Source organism: Pelodiscus sinensis, chromosome 1 (assembly GCF_052426305.1).
Source record: "Pelodiscus sinensis isolate ZL-2025 chromosome 1, ASM5242630v1, whole genome shotgun sequence".
Classification (NCBI taxonomy): domain Eukaryota; kingdom Metazoa; phylum Chordata; order Testudines; family Trionychidae; genus Pelodiscus; species Pelodiscus sinensis.
In genome coordinates this window covers 126660290-126685045 of record NC_143052.1, presented here as the reverse complement: position 1 = coordinate 126685045, position 24756 = coordinate 126660290, and the positions used below count along the sequence as shown (strand labels likewise).

Sequence of the window (24756 nt, the reverse complement as noted above, 5' to 3'; positions counted from 1 at the left end):
ATGACTTAAAGTATAAAAATGTAAAGATATACTACAGATGGGATTAGGAAGTTGCATTTCAGTTAGAAAGAACACTTTAGGGTTTAATCAATTTTGAAAATAACCAGAATAAATTCATGTCTGTCATTTTTTATTTTAAATCAGCAAAGCATGAGATTAAAAAAAAAAAGAATCTAGCATGAAAATCCTTTGCATAGTTTCACAGATCTAATTAGTATACATTATAATATACTATATTTATTTACAAATAGTTCAATGTTTTGCAAAGTGCACATTTTGAAAAATAAACATAAGCCAATGTTTGCAAACCTGGGTGTCTACAACTAGGCACCTAAGTACACATTTAGGGCATATCTACACATCAGGGCAAAAGTCAAAGTAAGATACTCTCCTTTAGCTACATCAATTGTGTAGCTGAAGTCAAAATAGCTTAATTAGGCTTTTTGTGCTGACTACAAAGCAGAAAGTCGAAGGAAGAACACTCTTCCTTCAACTTCCCTTACTCCTCGTGAAATGAGGGTTACAGGAGTCGGAGTAATAAGTCCTCCAGCTCAACAGTGTTTCGAAATAATGGTTCGCTATGTACACTGGCATTTTATTATTTCAAAATAATTTCGAGGTACCCATAGGTATTTCAATAAAAGTTAAAGGTGCTCTACACCTCTGAAGATCTGCTGTTTTATTCAGACCCCTAAACACATATTTTAGTGTGGGATTTTATAAAGCATTCTGCATTAGCCTAACTCTGCTCCCACTGAAGTCAATGAATGTTTTACCACTGATTTCAGTGGGAGAAGAGTTAGGTCAATACAAATGCTTTTTAAAATCCTATCTTGAGTGTCTACCTTCAGGACCCAAATTTGAAAATTTTGACCTTTGTTTCTATAAGTTTCCATTAAAAAGATCTTCCCTCACAATTAATCGAACATAAGCCTCACAATTAATCGAACATATTATAGTCATAGTGATCATTTCCCATACAACACCAAGTAGATTTTTTGCAATCAGGGCAAAACTAAGAAATAATTTTACAATAATAGGACTAGAACAGAATTATTTAAATGCAATATTTACAGAGAAAATACATCTAATCTGCAAGCAATGTGCATGCAGACTCTTAAGAACTTCCTTAGAGTTTCTCACCAAGGCTTTGCAAGATCAAATCCCACTGCTTGTGACCAAAATAGTCTAAATGAAGTGTTAAGTCATATGGCTGTTTAAAGAAAAATAAATGCAACTCTAAAAGCAAGTCCAAATATTGCATATTCCTACTCCTTAAATCCTTTCCTTGTGGGTGTTCTGCACCATATCTGACTAAGGGTAAGCTTTCCAAGGAGTTAGATGTCCTACTCCCACTGAATTTCAAATGGAGTGTGCCAGTTTTAGGCTTCCTTGCATAGTCTAAAATTATATTTTACTATTCTTTATTCCTCTGATCCCTGTAGGAGTGTAGGGTCAGGGATGGGATATGGGTGCAGGAGAGGATTCTGGGGGTAGGGGATGCAGTGGGTTTGGATGGTAACCTGGGGAGGGAGTTGGAGTACAGGAAGAGCTGGGGTGCCAGAGGCAGGCTGTGGCAGGGAGGCACTTACCTAAGCCAGCAGCCCTGCAGCACCCCCAAGGCGGGCTGGGCTCCCTGCCTGCTGCAGCCCCAAAGCACTTAAAACTGCGAACTGCAAACCCCACGTGGCTCTCAGCTCCTGGAAGGGGAAGAGACTTGCACTGCTCTCATCCTCCAGGTCAATCTCTCAGCTCTTATTGGCTGTCTGTTTCCAGCCAATAGGAGTTGAGAGATTGGCAGGGTCGGTTCCTATTGGCCATTTTTCTTTCTGGCCATGAGAAGCTGAGGATTGGGCTGGGGGCAGGGAGATTGCATGAAGCTTCCTCCCTCCCTGCAGAGCACAGAGACGTGTGAACTGAGCTTTAAACTACGTGGCTACGTGCCTGAGGGTCCTGGCAGGATCCGGTGGCTTAGCAGGCCAGATCCGGCCCGTGGACCGTATTTTGCCCAGCCTGATATAAGGGGTTAATACAACCCCTATGGAAATAGTCTATACAATGTAATAGAAGATAACCTATAGATTTTTTTAAAGTCATCTGACAGAATTTAATTAATCATACCTATGCTTTTGAATTCCACAGTATCATTAAAAACTACATTTAAAAGTAATTTCTATAGAAACCTGTATGTTTAAAACACATTTTTTTTCATTGTGTTAATAATGTCTATGAAGTTTTTCCATAAGTGTTTGTGACCACCCAAACATTCTGTCTTGTATAGCAGTCCTTACACCTACAAGCTCACGAAACAACACTTTTCATTCCCTGATGGTAGATGTTAATTTGTATTCAAAATATGGAACAGACCCTCTAATAAGCATTTTCTAGGACAACAAACAGCTACCACTCGGTAAACAGAGATAAATTTTGAATATCTGGGTATCACAGTATGAAATGGTAATTTAAAACCATGTTTCGAAGTACAGTAAAGTATCCAGAAGAAATCATAGGTCCTAGCATAAAACTCTGTAAGATCCTGTAGTATCTGAAGAGTATATGAACCACTGCCAAAGATGATAAACTGATACTATGAAAAATACAATATAGAATAATTGAATTTTGATCTCACTCATCCCACCTAAAATTTCTCCAAATATTTAACATGCCATAGGATTTTTTTCTTTAAATATTAAAATGTGCTGAAAGAGCAAGCAATAAGAGCAAAGTAATATGCCTTTTTTCTCAGTACATATTTATAAATTGTCATTAAGCATAAACACAAAACAGTTGTGCCAAATTAATCTCTCACATCTGTGTAAATCCCCAGAATTTGAATCTTTAAACTCTGGGGAAGACCAGAATTAGTCTTATTGCATCATTCATCACTGTTATAACTCTACTAACGTCTATGAAATAATACCTCTTATTAATTTTTCCAATGTCTTTAACAGTCAAATTATAATAAGACAAATGGCAATATTAATAGGATACCTTACACAGTATTTCTGTTTTTCACACATCTTTGAATTGTATGTGGTTACTTGATCAGCAAAAACAAGTTTTAAATTAATTTTGGTACTGAAGTGTCATTATGGCTATGGAAGACAGAACTAATTTTTATTCAAGTTCACATATTAGCAACAAGATAAAATAACATTAACAACATTGGTTGAATGTGTAATTAGGCCAAGTCCACACTATATGGACTATAGGGCTGTGTCTATAGCAGCTGCTTTTGCGGAAAAACTTTCCAGCTGTCTATACTGGCTGCTTGAATTTCCAGAAGAACACTGACGATCTCATGTAAGAAATCAGTACTTCTTGCGGAAATACTATGCTGCTCCCATTCGGGCAAAAGTCCTTTCGCGCAAAAACTTTTGCACAAAAGGGCCAGTATAGAAATCTCAGATTTGTTTTGCGCAAAAAAGCCCCGATTGCGAAAATGGCGATCGGAGATTTTTTGTGCAAAAGCGCGTCTAGATTGGCACGGATGCTTTTCCGCAAAAAGTGCTTTTGCGGAAAAGCATCCATGCCAATCTGGACGCTCTTTTCCACAAATGCTTTTAACGGAAAACTTTTCCGTTAAAAGCATTTGCGGAAAATCGTGCCAGTCTTGACATAGCCTAAATGTATATCTCCAGCACTGCAACTTAGCTGGTGTAACTGAACACTGGAGATGGATGTAGTCTACAGTGACCAGAGGGGTGTTTCCTTCGTTGTATGAACATCACTGCCCCAAACAACAGGAACTAGGTAAATGGAAGCATTCTTCCTTTTACTTACTGTGACTATGCTGAGGGTTATGTTGGCATAGCTACAGCACTCAGGAAGGTGAATTTTTCATACCCCAGACAACTGTAGACCTAAAAGGTTAAGTGTAGATTAGTCCTTCGTGATGATGGTGTAAGAAAAAAAAGTATGTAATTTGTAATTGCAGTAGGCTAGCACAATAAACACACCCCTGTTGCTTTTTAAACTAATCAAATTAATATTACGTACTCATTGATAGAGTAAATATGGAATCTCCATGATATATATTAATATAATGAAACAATTTTTAGTAAGCTCCTCAAGCTTTTAACACTCATACTCACAAATTCTAGTACTGATGAAATTATAGTCAGAAAAGTGACTGTTATATACATATTTTGTGATATCATAGACTTCTATCTTTTATGTTCTGAAGGTTTCCATTAAGCTTAGGATCTGAAGATGACAGATAGTACTGATAAGAGTATGTGGTTGAAATTATACCACTTTTTTAGCTATAATTTTTCTTTAAGTGCAATTGTTAGTGTTGTGCATTGTGATTAAGCAAAATGTTTTTCAGAAGTTTGGGCTATTAGATTCTCTAAGTAAAAGTTTTATTTCAAAACTGATACTGACATTTCAGATTTTAAACTTTTAAAACATTTTATTAAGTTTGCATGCAATGCAGCATCTTCGTACTTGCAAAGGCATTACAGGAAACAAGACTGAGAAACTGATAAGTACTGAGAGGATTCAATTTTATTTTTAAAAAGTTCAGTTCAAATTATAAAAATAATCAGATCCATTTGTGATTTATGCCTTTTCTGTTAAAGGGTATAATTTTAAGAGTCAGTCTTTTCTGTGGACATCAGCTTCTAACCTTAATGGAAACAATGATGCTTTATAACACGATATCATATTGTGAATGTATTCCCTTAAAAGCCTTATTGGCTAAGGTTTCATTCAAAACAGCAGCATCACCCTCTTGACCTGCTCTGAGCAAAGGAAGATCCACAGGGATTTGCCAAGACTGTGTAAGAGTTAGATCACCAGATATATCAGCAGAATGCAGCTCCACAATCTAAAGGTGAGAGGGCTTTGTCTGGACTGACAGCGAAAAAGGCAGTGGCTCTTTTAATAGTCACCCGTGCGAAGTTCAGGAGTGGGGATGAGAGGGGAAGACATGACCTGAGCTGATGGAGATGCCAGTAGCACTCAGGTAAACTACTGCCTCTCTGCACCGTGAAAAGGGTTACCCACCATTTGAGCCCAATCCTCCTCCTAGGCTATACCTACACTACCAGGTTATTTTGAAATAAGTTATTTAGAAATAATAATTCCTGAAATAACTATTCTGAAATAAGCTTGTTCCTCTTCACGAGCAAGAGTTATTATTTCAAAATAACAGGCTTGGTAGTGTGGACACTTGCTTTGTTAATTTGAAATAAGGGGAGTTATTTCAAAGTGACTCCCCAGTGTAGATGTGCCCTTACAGGAAAAGGGGACACAGCTATGCAGAGTAGGTCATCAGTCTGCTGATGTTGAATTCCATGTGTTTTTTAAACCCTCCCCTCCCTTTCCAATTTGCAGGTGTGGTTCCCATCAGGATGGCAGAATGTGACAATCATTTCAGTAGCACGGAGCTGTGGCAATCCTCCAGAAGTGGGGAAAGGAAAGCAATCAATGCAGAGGCAGAAAGGAACAAAGCAAACAAGTTGGATAAAGAAGGGCAAGAGCAAAACTATACATATCCACAATGGCCCTGATTCTGCTTCCACTAAACCCACTGGCAAAACTCTCCTTGACTTCAGTGGTGTGAGTCCAAGTCCTATATTACTGATAGCCGAAGACCAAAGTTTTGCCAAATCATTTAATCTATTTGTTTATTTACTACTCTGTTTACATGTAGCAGAATTCTCCGGCTGAACAGGGATATTGCTGTTACAATTATAGTGTGCTTCTTTCATGGTGACAGATCAACAGCACTACCATTTCAATAGTTTCCTGCTCTCAGTGGTCTACAATTCACAATTAGAAAAAAAAAATACTTAAAACAAACTTAAGTTGTTACCTTTTTAACCTGACTAAGCGTATTCTCTCTTTAAATAGGAGGAAATCTAGAATTTGGTTAAACTCCTCAGGCACTTCAGATTCCTGCAGTTTGTTCAATGGAACTGCCATTCTTTTCAGCAGATGACACAATGGTATTAATCTCTTATGGTTTTCAACTTGATAGGAGTGTCAAATTAAGTACAGATCTAAGGCATGAACAAGAAGTTAATGAGGTTGACAAATGGCAATTTGTACAAGGTCTTAATCCTTTTAAATGTCATAGGTTTATAACTTAAGATAAATCTTCTCTGTCAGTTTTAATTAGATGGCCCACCTCCCCAAACATCTATTACTTTAAAATGGGATCTAGAGAAAGTTTACATCCATTTAATCTCTGCTGATTCCTGTTAACTACAACTGGTCATATTTGCAGACCATTTTCTAGCATGCCAGCTGCTATACCTTCCATGTTTTCACAATTCATAATTTTCCTTCACATTTTTACTAATTGCCAAAACTACATGGTGTAAAACTCTTGTTTAACCATCTCACAGTCTCTTCCAATTATATCTGATCCTGCAGTGAATTCATATTGTTTAATTTGCAACACAACAATCACTACCATAGACTCTCTTCAATTGTTAATGCATGCTTTAGCACAACAGACATGATCAGAGATTGCAGATTAAAATTAGGTACAGAATTAAACTGCTTACAAACAGAAGATGACTCCTTTTGAAAATCCTGATAATCAGCGGCAGCCAGCTGGAAAGCTTGGGTTTCAAATAGCCACTCTGCTTTCCAAATGTCAGTCCTATCAGAAGCAATTATTTATTGCAGATAGATACCATGTTTTGGAAAAATCATACACATATGATGAAAAATACTAGGTAAAGACTATTCCAACCACTGCCACTAACACTGATCAGAAGTTTCTAAAATGTTTTTTAATTTCTTATTTTTAGTTGTGTAGGAAGAAACATAATGGATTTGACTTCATAACAGTGATTATGGCCACAAATTCATTTGGCAAAACAACTACTCCAACCACTCTCAGGATAATCTTATAAAACAATGAATGTTCCTGCAGCACCTTAGAGACTAGCAAAAAATGTAGTATCATGAGCTTTCGTGGGCACAACCCACTTCTTCAGATGATCCAGAGTTGCAAATAAATACCAGAAAAAGAGGGGATGGAGAGGGAAATAGAAGGGAAAAAATCTTGCCAATTAGGGTGCTAAACATGGCTATTAGAGTGGGCTGTAAGTGTCCAATACTTAACTTTTGATGTCATTAGAGTGTTGAATGTATCAGCTCATCCAGGTTAGGTCTTTGTTCAGACCTTGATTAAAGGTGTCATATTTGCAGGTGAAGGCAATTTCTGCAGCTTCTCTTTCCAGCTGGTTTTTGAAATTGTTTTATAATAGTGTAGTCACTTTTAGATCCATTAATAAGTGCCTGGGCATCTTAAAATGTTCCCCAAAAGGTTACCATGTGTTACCATGTTGAAATGTTAGTCTCTAAGGTGCTACAGGACCATTTGCTGTTTTTCATTTTTTTTCAGTTAAGGGTACATCTACATTACAGGACAAAGTAGAATAAGGATACACAACTTCAGCTATGTTAATTGCATAGCTGAAGTGGAAGTAACTTAACTCAGTTCTTGATGCTGTCTATGCTGAAGAAAATCAAAGAAGGCCACTCTTCCTTCAACTTCCCTTACTTCTTGTGAAAGCAGAGTTACTGGCATCAACTAGAGTGCCTCTCTCACTTCAAATTAGCTATCTTAACTACACTGCTAATTCAAACCCTGGAAGATTGACAGCGGCAGCTTCAAATTTCCTCTGCAGCATAGATGTCCCCTTACGGACTAGCATGGTAACCCCTCTGAAACTTTTATTCTCAGGATGTTTTACCAAGAAGCCAATAGAGTAATATTGTCTTCTTTGGAACACATTTGAGATACAAATGCCTCCTTCTCCTATAGCACACAAACAGGCATGAAGAAAACTAAGGGCTCAGTCCTACTTTCAGGCAGGAATCACAACACAACTTGTGAAATTAGTTCAATTTGGCCTGCATGAACAATACCTGAGTATAGACACTGTAATGCATGTGCACTTGTAACACCAACAGGCAGAACCAAGCATGGGATCTTTGGAGCTTATCGCATGAGTGTCTACTGCATGTGGAATAGTAATAGAAATGTAGCCGTGTTAGTCTGGTGTAGCTGAAGCATAATGCAGGACTATGTAGCACTTTAAAGACTAACAAGATGGCTCTCAGCTGAGGCTGTAGAGCAGACTCATTATTCTTTCTGTAAATGGTCTTGGTGTCACTAGGTGGAACAGTACACCACCTCCAGAAGGTGTGTAGGTAACACACAGATCTAAAAACATAATGAAGCTTTAAAATAGATTGGCATTTCTGGTTTATGTGAATTCCCACTGGTGCACTAGGGCAGGTCTCTTAGGGCAGGTTTCTCAACCTTTTTCTTTCTGAGTGTCCCCTCTTCTCCTGCAATATATTTTAAAAACTCTGGGGTCCAGCAGGGAGGAAGGGGCCCATGGGGCACCATACAGGGAGAGGATATCTCTGGGACAGCCATAGTTTTACTTCTGTTTTGAAGGGGCAGGGGCCGGTGGGGCACAGACTGGTTCTACACATCGGTATCTGGGGAGGGAGTGCCAACCACCTTCACCCTCTGACTCACCTGGTTGGGTTAGGGGGGAGGGACACCCAAAAATGTGAATCCAAAGGGGGTGTGTGGCTTAGCTCAGAAAGTCTGAAAACAGCTCAGGATGAAGGGAGGGAGAAATTAGGGGCTGTGTGCAGGCAGGGGGTGTAACTCAGGGTGCAGGAAGGGGAGTATCTAGGGACTATGCTGAGAGTGCTCCCTGCTTCCTTCGGGCTCTGCGGGGCCCCAAGCTGGGTCCCCCTGCCCTTGCTCTGGGCAGCTCTTACCAGCTTCGAGTGCAGTCAAAGGAGGCTGGGAACTGAGGAGCAGCTGCAACTCCAAGCAGCAGGAGATGGGGGAATACAACAGATGCCAGAGAAGTAGCTGCCCCCACCTCCACTGTCACGCTCCAGCTTTCCCCCTCTGACCTAGCTAGGGAGCAGGGCTTCAGGGCAGAGGAGAAGAGGAGGTAGGGGTTGTATGGAACTGGCCCCAGGACTGCCTGGCTCTGGGTAAACTATTGCAATTTGGAGGGGCAATGTCCCCATCTCCCCAACTCCCAGAGCCGGCCCACAACATTTTGGCCCCTGAGGCGGGGAGCTCAAACGAAGCCCCCATGCCACCTTTTCTCCTGCCTGCCTGTTATGTCTCTTGTGCCCTCCTTCCTCTAGCACAGCACTCCACCATCTCTGTGCATCTAGAGCAGAGAGAATACATATGCACCAGCAGCAGACACAATTTTCTACACTCTGGGTCCTAGTGGCGCCCTCTCCCCCCCACAGTCTGGCACCTAAGGTGGCTGCCTCAGTTTGCCTCATGGTAAGGCCAGCTCTGCCAACTCCAGCCACAGGTTCAGAGCCTGAGGACACAGGGCTCCATAATCTCCCTAAGGGTCTCAGACTCCTGGTTGAGGCACATCTACACAGCAATTAAGAATGTGTGGCTGGTCTGTACAAGCTGACTCAGGTTCATGAGGACCAGCTTAAGGGCCCATTTAAATGCAGTGTAGATGTTCAAGCTCAGGCTGCTGACTGAACCCCGGGACCCTCCCACTTGTCAGGGCTCCAGAGCCCAGGATCCAACATAAGCCCAAAAATATATATACCACATTAAACAGTCCTTGAGCCCTGCAAGCCCGAATCAGCTGGCATGGACCAGCCACAGGTGTCTAATTACAGTGCAGACATACCCTCATATACTGGCACACGTGTTATATGTATCTTCTTATTTCCCTTGTGAGGCTGTGCAAATCAAATCCAGGCTGGCATATTTTCAACATGTTAAGTTGATAAAGAGAAGTGGTGGTTCACTGGGCACTTTCCCCCAGGGCTACAATGAAAATTGTGCACCAGTTTCAGAACACCTCAGTTGTTTGGTGCTTATGTCAGCTGCAATTGGCGTGCACTGCATGCCCCACTGTGTGTTGTGACTTGCCCTTAAAGCAAGCAATCCTGAGATATGAAACAGAAACAACAGGGGATAGTTTCCTCAACCACCAGGGAAAAGGCTCAATTTCTGCATATAGATACAAACGAGAGGGGAGAGGAGAAGAGATAATTATGAAATACTTAAGCTCTACTAAGGACCATTGTACCAACTACAGGTTGGACCTCCCGGCTTCAGCACGCTTGGGACCTGACTGGTCCTGAAGGAGGGAGTTTGCCAGATCAGGGGAGATCGACTCCTCTGCTGACAGACTCCGGGATCTCCCAGGATCTGTCAGCAAATCACCAGGCTCCCCTGTCCCTGGGCCATCAGGATCCCAGCTCCTTGGCCAGCCCCAGGGCTGCTGGAGCTCCACTGCCCTAAGTTTGCCAGAGCTCAGCTCCGATGGGGCCACTGGCGCTCTGCAGTCTTGGGGTCACCAAGGTTCTGCTACTCTTGAGCTGCCAGGACTCCACTGTCCTGGGGCCACCAGGGTTCCATGGCCAGCCGCAGGATCACTGGGGCTCTTTTTCCCTGGGCTGCTGGAGCTCTGCAGTCAGTTCCAGGGCCGCCGGCACCCTGCAGCCCCAAGGCTGCCCCGGGGACCCAGGACTCAGCTGTACCGAGCTGGGGCTCTCTTGTTCAGAGGCTTTCTATCCAATAACATCCATGGTCCCGCCAGAAAATGGATGTTGCCGAACCAGAGAGTCCCGGACCAAAGAGGTTCATGCTGTAGAGTGATGGAAGTTGGTGTAGCAACAGATAACATGTAGTGAAGTTCCCAGATCTGGGTCAATCCTGGAAACCCAAGAATCTCTGGGGTGACCGTGCGGGTGGTGACGGGCAAGTACAGACATGCATCCAATTGTACATCAATGGAGAGTTTGAGAGCACTATATACCGAGCATTTTTGTCCATCTTGGCTACATCCAAAGAACATGCAAGGCTGCTTTGAATATAATGAACCACAGAAGGAAGGCAAGATCTCTGTGAGATTATGACATTTTGCACAAACTCAAACCACTTGATGTCAGGATTTGGTGCAGACTGCACGTATGGGATGCCTCTAGCTGCTTCAGATCTGCCTATGAGGGGGTCCAGGTTCCTCTCCTGTTCAGCAATACAGATAGTTTTGATCGATCCTTAACTTTGTCTCGGTGCAAAGATGCATTTGTGTCCAGAAGTGAGACATATGCTCCATGCAGAGGCAGCAAAACTATTAATCAAAGAATGTTCAGTGTGCTGTAACCACTTCAAGTTTGCTTGCAGCCTAGGTAGATGGACTAATCAAACACTCTCTGTGGTACTCAACCCCACCTGTGCCAGGGGTTCTGGTGTCCCAGTGCTGATGTCTATATATGCCACATGAAGCAGGTAATTACATTCTCAATGCAGCCTTGCCAGAAGCTGGAGAATAAGGGTAGATTCCGTTGTCCTGTAGTGAAACCTGATTGTTGTAGGTCACAATGCCTCTTAAAAAGCAGCTGCAGCCTACTAAGCAGAATGTGAGCAAAGACCTTTCCAAGGCTCAATACAATGAAATCAGCTGGTAGCTGCTACACTTAATGACAAATTCTTTGCCCTTGTTTAGGGACACTTTGATGCTATCTTTCCATTCTCTGGTTCTTTGCCTAACTCCCTCACTTTTGAGTACAGCTGATGCGAGCTGACTCTTGTCAATTCTAAGGCATCTTTGAGCAGCTTGGATGGAATATCATGAGGTAGGTCCAGTGGCATATCCATTTCATAACTTTGAGTGGCCTTTCATACTTCGTAGAGTGACAGAGGATCAGTGTTTGTCCCTGTATCTGCAGCTGTGCAGTTTGCCAAAGCACGTAGCTCTAGACAGTCATCCGCAGATCCATGGTTCAGGGTGCTTTTATAATGTGTTTTCCATCTGTCCAGGATCTCATCTGTCGATGAGCTGGGAGAGCTGTCTGGTTTCATAATGAGGAAGTTAGAAGGCTGTTTATGGCTATCAGCCAGGCACATGATAGCTCTGTAGGCAGGATGCAGATTGTTGTGCTTTAGGCTGTCCTCTGCTTCATCAGCCAGGGAGTTGATGTAGATTTCACAACCATGTATTGCCATGGCCCTGAAAATACATTTCAGCCATTTACATTTTTTGATCATATATCAAAGGCTTCAGAAAGCCACAGTTTCTTGCCCATCTATTTGAAGCTGATTATTCCAGAGGCAGCATGCAATATGGCGCTACCTATACCACTCTAGGCAATCTCCTTCCCATCTGAGGGGGTACCAAGGTTACGTGTCTGATCCTTGACAGCTCTGTATTTCATGACTACAATAGGAGCCTTAGAAAGATGCTATACTTTGTACTGATGGTGAATGTCTGGCTTGTGAGAAGTCAGAAAATCCAGTGAGAGCTGAGTGACAACTAAACTGTGGTCTGAATTGGCTGATGCTTCTGCATTGCCAAAGACTTGGTGAAATTTCACTGTTGAGTCATTTCTGACAAAAATTTGGTACATTTCCTTCATGTTGTGCCCATGGTTTGGAATCCAGAACCAGCGATGGTTTTTAAGGCACCCCAAACCAGGCTCCTGTAACAAACAGGCCCTTGGCAGTACAAAATGTCAAAAGTTGGATGGTGATGTCATTTGGGGAAACACACATCAAAAGTGACCTATCACAGTTTCATACCCAGTTTGACTGGAGCCAGTCACAGCACTGAACTTTCTGAGCACCAACAGTGTACCATGAGGCAGAGCTAACTGGATTTCTGCTATTAGCAGGTGGCAGAAAGTAAGATGAGACATGATATGAGATGGCAATATTTGAGTGCGAGATAAACCAACTGTCCTGTTAGAGAAGTAACAGTGACAACAAAACATTTACCTCCAGGCGGAACTGAAAAAGAACGTGGAGAGTCAGGTATGGCCTAGTTATACATTATGCAGTAGTATTCACTCAAAGCCAAGCTACCTTAGTAGTTGTAGCTACGCGATCATTCCACAGAACAAATGATGCTACGTTCCTAACTGCCAATCCTTGTCCTTTCAAGACTTGTGAGAATTGGTGGTGCTCAGCATCTTAATGGGAACATTAGACACTTCAAAGGATTGGGCTGACGCTCTCACAGTATGACACCTACCACACCTTAATAATGCTGTAAAATGTGAAGTGCATGGGAAAAACCTGTTAGGAAAAGGTGTAGAATGTATCATATATCAGGTCAACATAGTTCCTTTATTAGAGTGCATGTCTGTCCTATATGCAAATGTTCATCAGCTCTGGAAACATAGCAGAAACAAATTTGGATGTGAAATTGAAGATAGTCTAATAAATTCACAAATCACAAAATCTGAAAATACAGATAATTTGGACATGCACACTCTGTCACTTTAATTTGCCATGTACATGTTGGTTTTCAACCAAAATAAACATATTACAAAAAACAAAAATCTTGTGTCTCTCTTCTCCCACACCACCTCTTCCCAAGTCTCATCTGTCAAAGCTAGAAATACTAACCAAAAAGTTATTTTGCCCCACAGGAAAAGAATAACTGTAGTTATATTTAATGGAAACTTTTAGTTTCTGCTATAATTTACTGCCTATCTGCCAATTTGAATAACATTACCAATATATATTATGGTTTTGTTTTGATTGTTTGTATTTTACGAAGCTCAGCACAACTGAACTACCTAGAAGAAAAGGATCAGCGGGGTAGCCATGTTAGTCTGAATCTGCAAAAGCAACGAGGAGGATTACATACTTGCACAAAATGTGCATTTGGCTGAAATTAACAATACATTTATATTTTAACTGTAAATCATAATTTAGTAAAACTTAATTTTTTAAGATCATTATTGCTCATCCAGTAACATTTGGGGCTATTTCAAATAGCATTAAAATGACGACGACAACAATGAAATTACCTTTTTGCTCTGAGATGTGAGTTTCTTCTTTCTACAAGACTTCATGTATTCAAAATTTTTCAGGCAACCAGCAAAAGAAATTCTCAAAGCCTAAATATTAGATCTAAAACTTAAGCCAAACCATACATTTTAAATGCTGTACCATATTGCAAGCCCTTTGTGTCTCAGAAATCAGGTATTGCAGAATTGTGTTGCCTTAAAACATGACAGTAAAATCAAATGCTTTCTTCTTAAATACTACATACTATTTCATTACTTTACTTTAATCTCTCACTTTAATATATTAAGTACTCGAATTAAACATTGCCCTGCTATCTCAGTGCTTTTGTGAAAAATCACGAAGATGAAAATATGCATTGCAAAAACTTGGCAAAATGACAAAGTATTCATCAAACTGTAAAGGAACATCAGCTCTCATTTACTAGTCACTTGCCAGGGCTGTGAGAGAAAGGGAGTACAAAAAATGAGGAGTACAGGATCTTTCGAAACAGGACATTTCTGTTGAAAATGCCCTATCTAAACTGCCATTTTTTTCGAAAAGCTCCGTTTTGAAAAAAAGCGGTGGCAGTCATTATGCAAATGAGGCACAGGATATTTAAATCCCGGCTTCATTTGCACTTTTGATACATCTAATTTACATCCCTCTGCCCACAGAGGGGTTTAGTTTAGACGTAGCCACAGTGTAAAGTTAACATCAGTACCAGGCAAATTAGTTGAAACAATAGTAAAGAATAAAATTGTCAGACACGTAGAAGAACATAATTTGTTGGGCAATAGTCAACATGGTTTCTGTAAAGGGAAATGATGTCTTACTAATCAGAGTTCTTTGAAGGGGTCAACAAACATGTGGACAAGGGGGATCCAGTAGACATAGTGTACTTAGATTTCCAGAAAGCCTTTGACAAGGTCCCTCACCAAAGGCTCTTATGTAAAGTAAGTTGTCATGGGATAAGAGGGAAGATCCTTTCATGGACTGAGAATTGCTTAAAAGACAGGAAACAAAGGGTAGGAATAAATGATAAATTTTCAGAATGGAGAGGGGTAACTAGTGGTGTTCCCCAGTCCTAGGACCAATCCTATTCAACGTATTCATAAATGAACTGGAGAAAGGGGTAAACAGGGAGATGGCAAAGTTTGCAGACGACACTAAACTCCTCAGGTAGTTAAGACCAAAGCAGACTGGGAAGAACTTCAAGATCTCACCAAACTAAGTGACTGGGCAACAAAATGGCAAATGAAATTTAATGTGGGTAAATGTAAAGTAATGCACACTGGAAAAAATAACCCCAACTATACATACCATAGGATGGGGATTAATTTAGCTACAACTAATCAGGAAAGAGATCTTGGAGTAATCGTGGATAGTTCTCTGAAGACGTCCTCACGGTGTGCAGCAGCAGTCAAAAAAGAAAACAGGATGTTAGGAATCATTAAAAAGGGGATCAAGAATAAGAAGGAGAATATCTTATTGCCCTTATATAAATCCATGGTATGTCCACATCTTGAATACTGCGTACAGATGTGGGCTCCTCATCTCAAAAAAGATATACTGGCATTAAAAAAGGTTCAGAGAAGGGCAACTAAAATGATCAGGGGTTTGGAATAGATCCCATATGAGGAGAGATTAAAGAGACTAGGGCTTTTCAGCTTGGAAAAGAGGAGACTAAGAGGGGATATGATAGAGGTCTATAAAATCATGAGTGGTGTGGAGAAAGTGAATAAGGAAAAGTTATTTACTTGTTTCCATAATATAAGAACTAGGGGCCACCAAATGAAATTAATGGGCAGCCGGTTTAAAACAAATAAAAGGAAGTTCTTCTTCTCACAGTGCAGAGTCAACCTGTGGAACTCCTGGCCTGAGGAGGTTGTGAAGGCTAGGACTATAACAGGGTTTAGAAGAGAACTAGATAATTTCATGAAGGTCAAGTCCATCAATGGCTATTAGCCAGGATGGGTAAGGAATGGTGTCCCTAGCCTCTGTTTGTCAGAGGGGGGAGATGGATGGCAGGAGATAGATTGCTTGATCATTACCCTTTTCCATTCACTCCATCTGGGGCACCTGGTATTGGCCACTGTTGGCAGACAGGATACTGGACTGGACAGACCTTTGGTCTGACCCGGTATGGCCATTCTTTTGTTCTTTTGCTACACCTGACTACGCTGCATGCATATTTAGCATGCTTGCTCGCACAGCTAGTGCACGTCAGTGCACCAGAGCTGAGAAACGTGCTCTCAGGTGCAGAGAAACCTGTGAAAGGTTTGCTGTGTTTCCAGCTACAACTGCTCATGGGCAGTGGTGGATAATAGAGAGGATACAGTGCCCAGTGCCAGCCCCCTCTGCAAACTGATGAAAAAGGAGCCCCTCCCTTCTCACAAGCAGCAGTACCTAACTGCCCCCTTACATACGTATATGCATGGGCACACAGAGAGAGACATGTAAACATGCCCCGAAAGAAGTTGCTAGCTCAAAATATGGAAGGAGGAGGGACTGCTGCCTAACATTAGAGATTTTATGATCCTGACACCAGAACAAACAAAAAAGAGCTTCCTTCATACTTCATAATGATGTTTTATTCTGCAACACAGGGCTAAATGGGGAAACCCAGAGCAAGACGGGAAACTGATCTGGGAATAGAATACCCTCTACAGGCATAAGCTAATGCACAAATATGAAACAAACATTATTTTTTGTACAGAACCAATCTTATGCTAAAAATAGTTCACTAAGTAAATCACATGAGCTGATACAGGCAACCTCTGGCATATGACATGAGCATGTAAGATAGTATTGGATTCAGAAAATTATTGCTTTTCAAAATGTGAGGGATGTGAATGATTTGACAGAAGCCTCTCTGTTTTAAAAAAATCAGAGATAACAGATGCTTTTCAAAAGAAATGCATGGTTAAGCGAGGGATGAACAGATTTCACAGATTAGAAGAAAGCTTTTTAAAACTGATTTTAATTATTGAAAAATACAAAGTTTTCCTTATCAATAGGGTGACCAGACATCCTGGTTTTAAAGGGACAGTCCTGTATTTAAGCCTCATGCAGGTGTCTCTGCTTCTTTTTTAAAATGGGCAAATTGTGCCATATATTCTGTCTCTTCCCTCCCATCAGTACTGGAGGCCAGATGCTTGCTCGCCAGTCACCCACCCACCAGTGCTGAGTGAGGGGATCCAGCAGGTGACAATGGAGGCGAGTGTGCTAGGCTAGTCATCAGGCAAAGCTGAAGTGTGAGGGGCTGGATGCTCCCCCTGCTTCTCCCTCAGTGCAGTCCCTGCTGTGTGCCAGCTCTTGGCCAGCAGATTCCTTCCTTCCCCCCTTGCCCCATTTCCAGCCAACATTGGCTGCTTGCTGCGGTGGCTGGTAAGTGCAGGCAGGCAGTAGTTGGTTATGTGTCACCACCGCCACTACTCACCCATCAGCCCAATACAAGTTTCCCCTCTGACTGTCCTCTCCCTGCTTTGCCCCTGCATGCCTTCTCCCCTCCCCCATCCCACTGCTCCTTCATATCCTGCCTCCTCCCCTACCTCACCCCCAGCATCCCACTCCCGGTGCAGAGAACCAACCCCTGGTCAGATCATTCTGCTCACCAACAGGCTGGCTGGCAGGCTCCTTCCTTCCTCTACCACTTCTGGCTGGGCTGGCACCCAGGGAAAGGTCAAAATTCTCTGGCCCAGGGTGCTGGCCAGGAGGAGCCAAGCCCTGCATGTGCCAAAGCCCCACACAGAGCTGGCATCGGGAAGCATCTCCACCCCTCAGCTAAGTTCTGGGGTGGCAGGGAAGAAGCCATTTCCAGTCTGTTTGCACCCTGACCCTGCAGGTCCCCTGGCAGAGGTGGTTAGTGCCGTCTTCACTTACTAGCTCCCTGCCTTAGGTCTTGCCCCAGAGAGTGGGGGGTTGCTCTGTCCCCTCCACACACTTGCCTGCTAAGCCACCTATCCCGCTCAGTTTGCTGAACCCCCTGCAGTCAGGTTCCCTGGGACCTGGTGCTTAGTGCATCTTTTGGGTCTAACCCCTTCCTGCCTGCGCTGTAACCAGGGTTCAGGTTGGTGTCTAGCAGAAGCTCAGAGGTGGTAGGTGCCTTTCTACACTGCGCCAGCAGGAAGGGACAAGTTGCTTCTAGCCACAGGAGAACAGGGAAGGACAGAAGGGAAGTGACCTCTGGAAAAACATGGCCCTGAACCCCCACCTCCACCTTTCAGATAGAAGCAGCTTCTATTCCTTCCTTCCTGCACAGGGCTGAGAGGCTGCTCCATGCTCTTATGTGAACCCCAACAGAAATCTGGGGAGGGGCCTACGACCTTGAGTTTCCCCCACATACTGTCTTGAGAAGACACAGCACCAAATACGAGGAGAAGCAGGCCTTTCATGGGGGCCCGGCCGGGCATGAAGAATAGAGAGCACTGGGTAAGGAGGGATGTTAATCTGAATATTTGTACTTCATAGTTCTGAGTGACTGCCATTGAACTCACTTGAGTACAAGTAATTTTACCAGGTCTCCTGAATTCAGCACATGGAAATATGGTCACCCTCCTTATCAATACCAAGGGGTAGGAGGGTCTCCTCATCGAAGAAGATGATGAGGTAAGTAGTTTTGGGGCACTTCAGATGGATGGAACCAAGACATTCAGCAGAGTGGGTAAACTGGGAATACATGAGGAGGGCATAAAGCAGCTCTCTTTTGATGGCTCTTTGTGAATGATCAGAATAGAGTGACAAGGCATAGAACACAGAGTACAGTGTTAAGGAGTAGCAAGCTACAGACACAGTAGAAACTGCATGAAGCAGATGAAAATGAAAAAGCAATTAAAAAACAGAAATGCAGGTGTTCACCCACTTAGATATTTTAAAGCTATTGAAAGATATATTTACACACACAATAAATTTGCAAGTTCACCATCAAGTGAATGCATTACAGCCCCAGAACTGTTAGTGTCTCCAGTTTTCTATTTATCCCCTTCCTTGCCTGTTTGGCATACACCCCTGTCATGCTGGCATTGCTACTTGAGAGACTCCCAAATTCAAGGCTGACCTTTCATCTTTTGTTCTTCTGTGAATATCTTGAATTTCCACTAATAAATGTATATGTCCCCTAGTGGGAGGCCTTTGTTGTTTCCCACAATGTACAGAAAAGGACCACAGAGCCATTCTCTTTACCCTAAGCTAGAAGACACCCCACAAGAAGAGTTACAGTTGTGGAATCAGGAGAGGCTTCTTATACAGTGACAAACTCCTTTTTACATGGTAGAAAAGTATATAAAACCATTAGGTCTGGTCATCTTGCAACAGTTCTGTAGCACTCTAGTGGCAAAAAAACAGTGAGATGTCTGACTTCAACAGCTAGGGTACGTCTAAACTACATGCCTCCGTCGACGGAGGCATGTAGATTAGCCAGATCGGCAGAGGGAAATGAAGCCGCGATTAAAATAATCGCGGCTTCATTTAAATTTAAATGGCTGCCCCGCTCTGCCGATCAGCTGTTTGTCGGCAGATCGGGGCAGTCTGGACGCGACGCGCCGACAAAGAAGCCTTTCTTGATCGGCACAGGTAAGCCTCGTGAAACCAGGTTTACCTGTGCCGATCAAGAAAGGCTTCTTTGTTGGCGCGTCGCGTCCAGACTGCCCCAATCTGCCGACAAACAGCTGATCGGCAGAGCGGGGCAGCCATTTAAATTTAAATGAAGCCGCGATTATTTTAATCGCGGCTTCATTTCCCTCTGCCGATCTGGCTAATCTACATGCCTCCGTCGATGGAGGCATGTAGTCTAGACACACCCCTAGTGGAGATTTCCCCTCTATACAGGGACCTAAAGGTGGCACAGAATAGCTACTGCAGCCCCCTACCCTTGTCCCCTCACCCTGGCACAGAAATCAGTGCCGGGGTATCTTTATGCTTTGGCTGCCAGAACAACTGCAGGGCCTGTAGGCAGCCAATGTAGGTTAGAGGAACCTCAAGGCACCAGGGAACCAGACTGGAACTGAACTACTCTTGAGTCACATAGAGGATTAGGAGGGCACAAATACTATCTTTGTATCTCCTTTAGTTTCCCTGAGCTGCCTTGACAGCCGCTTTGCCACAGCTCAGGATGTGGCCCTTTGATGCTAAATTAATCTTCTCATAATAGTAAATATGGGATTATGAGTTATTTTCGTATTTACATGCCATTGAGACATCTCATTTTATAGAAACCTTGACCTTGAGATTTTTAGCCAGCAGAGCTGTCTGGGTTATTGAAAAACCTTGCAATCTTTATATTCTAGAGAGGGCTGATAGTGCTTTTATAAATAAGCCCAGTAGCAACTAGATGCTGTATTTTTTAAAACTGCAAAATAGGTTAAATATGAAAATCCTCCTTGGTGAATAAAAAAAGCTCCCTATAATATTATTCATCATCAGGCCTTAGTCCTATTTTCACATTCTATCACTCTGTGTACTAGACTTCCTCATATGTATAAATGTACAGTAAGGGCCACTAAATATGCATTTGTAGCAATACATCACAGAAATGTACATGTAAACAACTTTGTGACAATTCATTGTTACTGACTGACAGCACATTTATCAGAATGTCTTGTGCACACTTATCAGAATGTAGTGGTTTGCTGGAAAGCAATCCATTGATCTGAGTATTGAGACATACTGAACCAGTGATTCTACCAATCTTGATGTCTCCAGCACCTCTTCACTATATTTACTAGAGACTAGTCAAAGAAATCACAATTCATCTAAAACCTCAGCCCTAACTTGAAAGTTCAGACAAAATCTAAACCACCCCAGTTCTGTTTTTAAGCCAGAAGCCCTTGTTGTAAGATACTTAACTTAAACAATGATCATTCCGCTTATTTAGACTGCTTTGAAATCCCATCACAAATACATTTGCAAAGGGGGCAATTGTACAGTAGTAAAATCCCTACAGAAACACTAGTTTGGTAGAACAGTCAGGGTGTAAGCTCATTGACTATGTCTACACTGGCACCATTTTCCGGAAATGCTTAAAATGGAACAGTTTTCCGTTATAAGTATTTCCGGAAAAAGCACGTCTACATTGGCACTTTTTCCGGAAAAGCGTCCGTGCCAATGTAGACGCGCTTTTCCGCAAAAAAGCCCCGATCGTCATTTTCGCGATCGGGGCCTTTTTGCGGAAAAGAAATCTGTGCTGTCTACACTGACCCTTTTCTGGAACAGTTTTCCGGAAAAGGACTTTTGCCCGAATGGGAGCAGCATAGTTTTTCCGGAAAAGCACTGATGATTTTACAGTAGATCGTCAATGCTTTTCCGGAAATTCAAGGGGCCAGTGTAGACAGCGGGCAAGTTATTCCAGAAAAGTGGCTGATTTTCCGGAATAAGTGGCCAGTGTAGACACAGCCTATATGTGTAACAAAACAAAACATTCCAAAAAGCCCTAACAGTTTAATATTATATTTCAAAAGTACTTCTGCTAAGGACTGCTATAAATATGTCAGGGTGTTTAATAAGACTGAAACTACTAAATAAAGCTTTTGATGGGACCAGGATGTATTTTCCTTGAAATAATTCAATCTAATGTGTATTTAATGTAAGGGAAGTGTTGCCTATAGCTGTGATAAATAAATATGAAAAAATTAAAGGAGTATTCATTTGGAAAAGCTAACTGTTACTCTTTGTGCTTCAGAAAGGACTTCCTAGTCTCATTAAAGAACACCTAGTTGGAGTGAAAGACTGCCACTAGCTGTGCTTTTACCAAAAGACAAATGTAATTTCATGAAACGAGGCTTACAGGATCTGCCAACGAAGGGTTCTGGGGTCGGCAGATCCCCGTCTAGACTGCCGCGCTGTGCTGACAAACAGCTGATCAGCACAGCGCAGCAGCCATTTTTATGTAAATGAAGTGGCAATTATTTAAATCGCCGCTTCATTTCCCTTTGCCGAGTAAACTCATCTACATGGCTCCGTCGATGGAGCCATGTAGTCTAGACCATACCTGTCTCTAGGCTGAAACTGAACAATTTCTGCTTAGCATTGTAGAAGATACAAATAAAAATGACCTGGTCTCCAGGTTCTTGCAATCTGAGGGCCAAATCATCCAAAGACGCATCAAGGGGCATAAAAGTGCTGCCTAAATTGAGAAGTTCCATTAATAGTAAGGGAACTGTGATGTCATTCCCACTAGTACGCATTAAATATCCATTCCTTAAAAACAGAAACAGATAAGACAAAATACAATGAGACCCAAAGGGGGGATTATTAATTTTGAATTTTAAATATTTTTTTTAATTGTCCCGTCATGGCTCTGTTCTTGGCTTTGTTCTCTATATCTTATTTCTGGGTGATCTTATCCACTGTTACAGTTTTCACTACAAGACCGATGCTGTTGGCTCACAAATCTACCTTCCTCCGTCGTCTGCATTTCTCCACCATACCACTCTAGATGGTATGGTTGCCAGCTCAACCTCAACAAGACAAAAGTAATTTCAGTATTTCCTTCTCACCAAGGCTGGCGAAGTCACTACCATCTTCACCTTCTCTCAGGAATTTTCAGAATCACATTTTTTTTTTCTTTCCTTCTCCCCAGATATTCTGAGTATCAACAAATATCCCTTCATGGGCAACATTCTGAATCCAATCTGCCATTTCTGCCTTGCAAGCTCCTATTTGTTGGCCCATCCCTCTCATTACTCTCCTATTTCTTTTATATAGCTATATCTATATATCTATATAGATATATAATTTTTTTTAAATGAACAACACTGCCCAAAACTAACTCTAGGATTTTTGTCTCTAATTAGGACATTAAGTTTTTAGCACATATTTTAACAATTATTTCCACCGTGTCTAACTGAAATATCTGTGTATTCTAAATGCATTTCAGAAAATTCATTGTAATTTGAATAGATACAGAATATTAATTTGCATACATGTGTGTGCAAATTAATATTCTATATCTATTCAAATTACAATGAATATATATATATATATAGGAAACAAACATTTTATAATCATAGCCTAGGTTGGGAATTATCATGCAATAATCCATAATGTTCTAGGTGTGAATTATTATACCATAATTAAATATTGTATTTCTTATAGGTTCGTTATATTGTACCTAAAAGGACAAAAAGAAAGCGTGTTTCAAAATTAACTAATAATTAAAAGCCCTAGCTCGGCTGAGGTATACTTTTACAAGCCAGTCAGCCTGGAAATCCAGCAATATTATCTGTAGTTATTCTAAGACAGGAGCAAGAATAAGCTGTCCTGGAGATGCCCAAATCAATCACTTAAAACCTTTACACTGAGGTTTCAGTCAGAAGCTAGGTAACAAACGTATGCAGTTGGGGAAAAAGAGGTTTAGAAGAATGCATGTAGACTAAGCTCCTATGTTCCATTAGGGTCTTTCCTAGAACTGTTCCACAGCAGTTCCCAAGGCTGGGTCTGAAATCCTCTGTAGTGGGTTCAAGAAGGGCAAGTTCCCTGGGTTTTGGGGATGCTGGGTTTTGGGGAAGGAATGTATTGCATGAAATTCTCCCCCATATCTGTTCCTTGAAGTCCTGGGTGCCTTTTCCCCTCCCTCTTAAAAAGGTAGAAACAGGAGCAATCTGAAATCTGATAGACATTCTTTTCCTTCATGCTGAGGCCTGAAATACCTATTAAACAAGGAAGAATCTAATTTTTCCCTGAGGATGCTCCAATCCCTGAGCACCCACAGAGTCGGCGCCTATGGTAAACACCATTATATTTTGGTTTATAAAATTCACCGTTTGGTAGCAAATGTCCAGCTAACCTTAGACTATAAACAATGAAGTATAGAAATAAGTGATTAAATATTACACCCACCCACCATGGTTCTCCCACATCATCTTCCACCTAAACACCTTACAAATACTAATGAATTAATCCTCAAAACACTACCCATGAGATAAGAAAGGGCAGATTTAGGCATCTTGTCACCCACAGTTCATGCCACTTATCTCTGAAATAGAACAGAGTTTAAGTATTGAACAATTTAGGGCAGGAAGACAATATTATATCCAACAGAAACAGAATTGAACTGCTGGAGGATAGAAAGTGGGAAGATAAGTACCCTGTTTCAATTTGCCCAGGACAGAGGAGTTAACAGCCTTGTTTTTAAGAAAAGTGCAGTTGGGGTCTTCACTCACCTATATTAAGGCCATGGTTTTACAGCATATCCAAAAGGTAACAACACTTACAGCAACACTATCACCATGCCACAGCATTGATTCAATAAACAATGAAAACTATTTGTGGTGAAAAGCTACCACTTTAAATTATAAGGGGGGTTTCCTGATCCTGCTTGTAGGCTAAAGGGCACTGAGGGAATCCATAGAATCGGACTTCTCTTGGTCCCAGTCTACAAAGAACTGGTCTAGAGTAAGGTAGGTTGCGTTGTGCCTCTCTTCTTTGGAGTGCAGCCTATGACGTCTCCCTGTTTGGATTCTTGTGTTAGGGTTCTCAACATTGAGCAATAAAGCAGCATTACATGGCAACCTTCCAGCAAGAATGTTTTTTTATCTAACTTCACCATTTGTATATGCCATGACTGTAACACTACTGCATCACAAACATCACTTTCTGCACTACTTAAGTGTTCCTTAGAGCTCTTCCATTCCATCACTGGCCCAGCTCAAGTCTGTTCCAGTTGCAAGATCTGGTGGGAATCACAGCACACAGGTGACATGATGGAGGCAGATAGCCATAAACTCTGAAAAATTATCTGTCCCTTGTGATTTTACCAAAGATTTGTTACAACTAGTTAATTCCTCTTTCATAACTCACTGCTGGGGCCCTTTTGAACTAAGTATATCAGAAGCATGTGGTTTTATGTTGTTGCACATTTATCAGCTAGGAAGTGGGCCAAGCCCATCTGAATTTTAATTTCACAGGCATTTCTTGCAGATTTTTTTTACACCTCTTCTCCCTGGATAGAGTTTTGGTTTGTTTTGCATTAATAAAAA

The 24756-nt window shown here is 41.7% G+C and overlaps 1 protein-coding gene across 37 annotated transcripts in view; it reads right to left on the bottom strand.

Annotated features, from left to right (window-relative positions):
• Positions 1–24756, bottom strand: part of LOC149525630 (uncharacterized) — a 484863-nt gene that overhangs the window by 256339 nt on the left and 203768 nt on the right. For 13 of the 37 annotated variants that reach the window (XR_016347244.1, XR_016347245.1, XR_016347236.1 and 10 more), the window contains 2 exons: positions 5822–6008; positions 3784–3863 (listed from right to left, as the gene is read on the bottom strand). The exons of 18 other annotated variants lie outside the window; for them this stretch is intronic. The gene's annotated coding sequence lies outside the window, so the exon portion shown is untranslated. The remainder of the gene's footprint in view (positions 1–3783; positions 3864–5821; positions 6009–24756) is intronic. 6 more of the 37 variants (XR_016347240.1, XR_016347226.1, XM_089770342.1 and 3 more) reach the window with 1 other exon arrangement.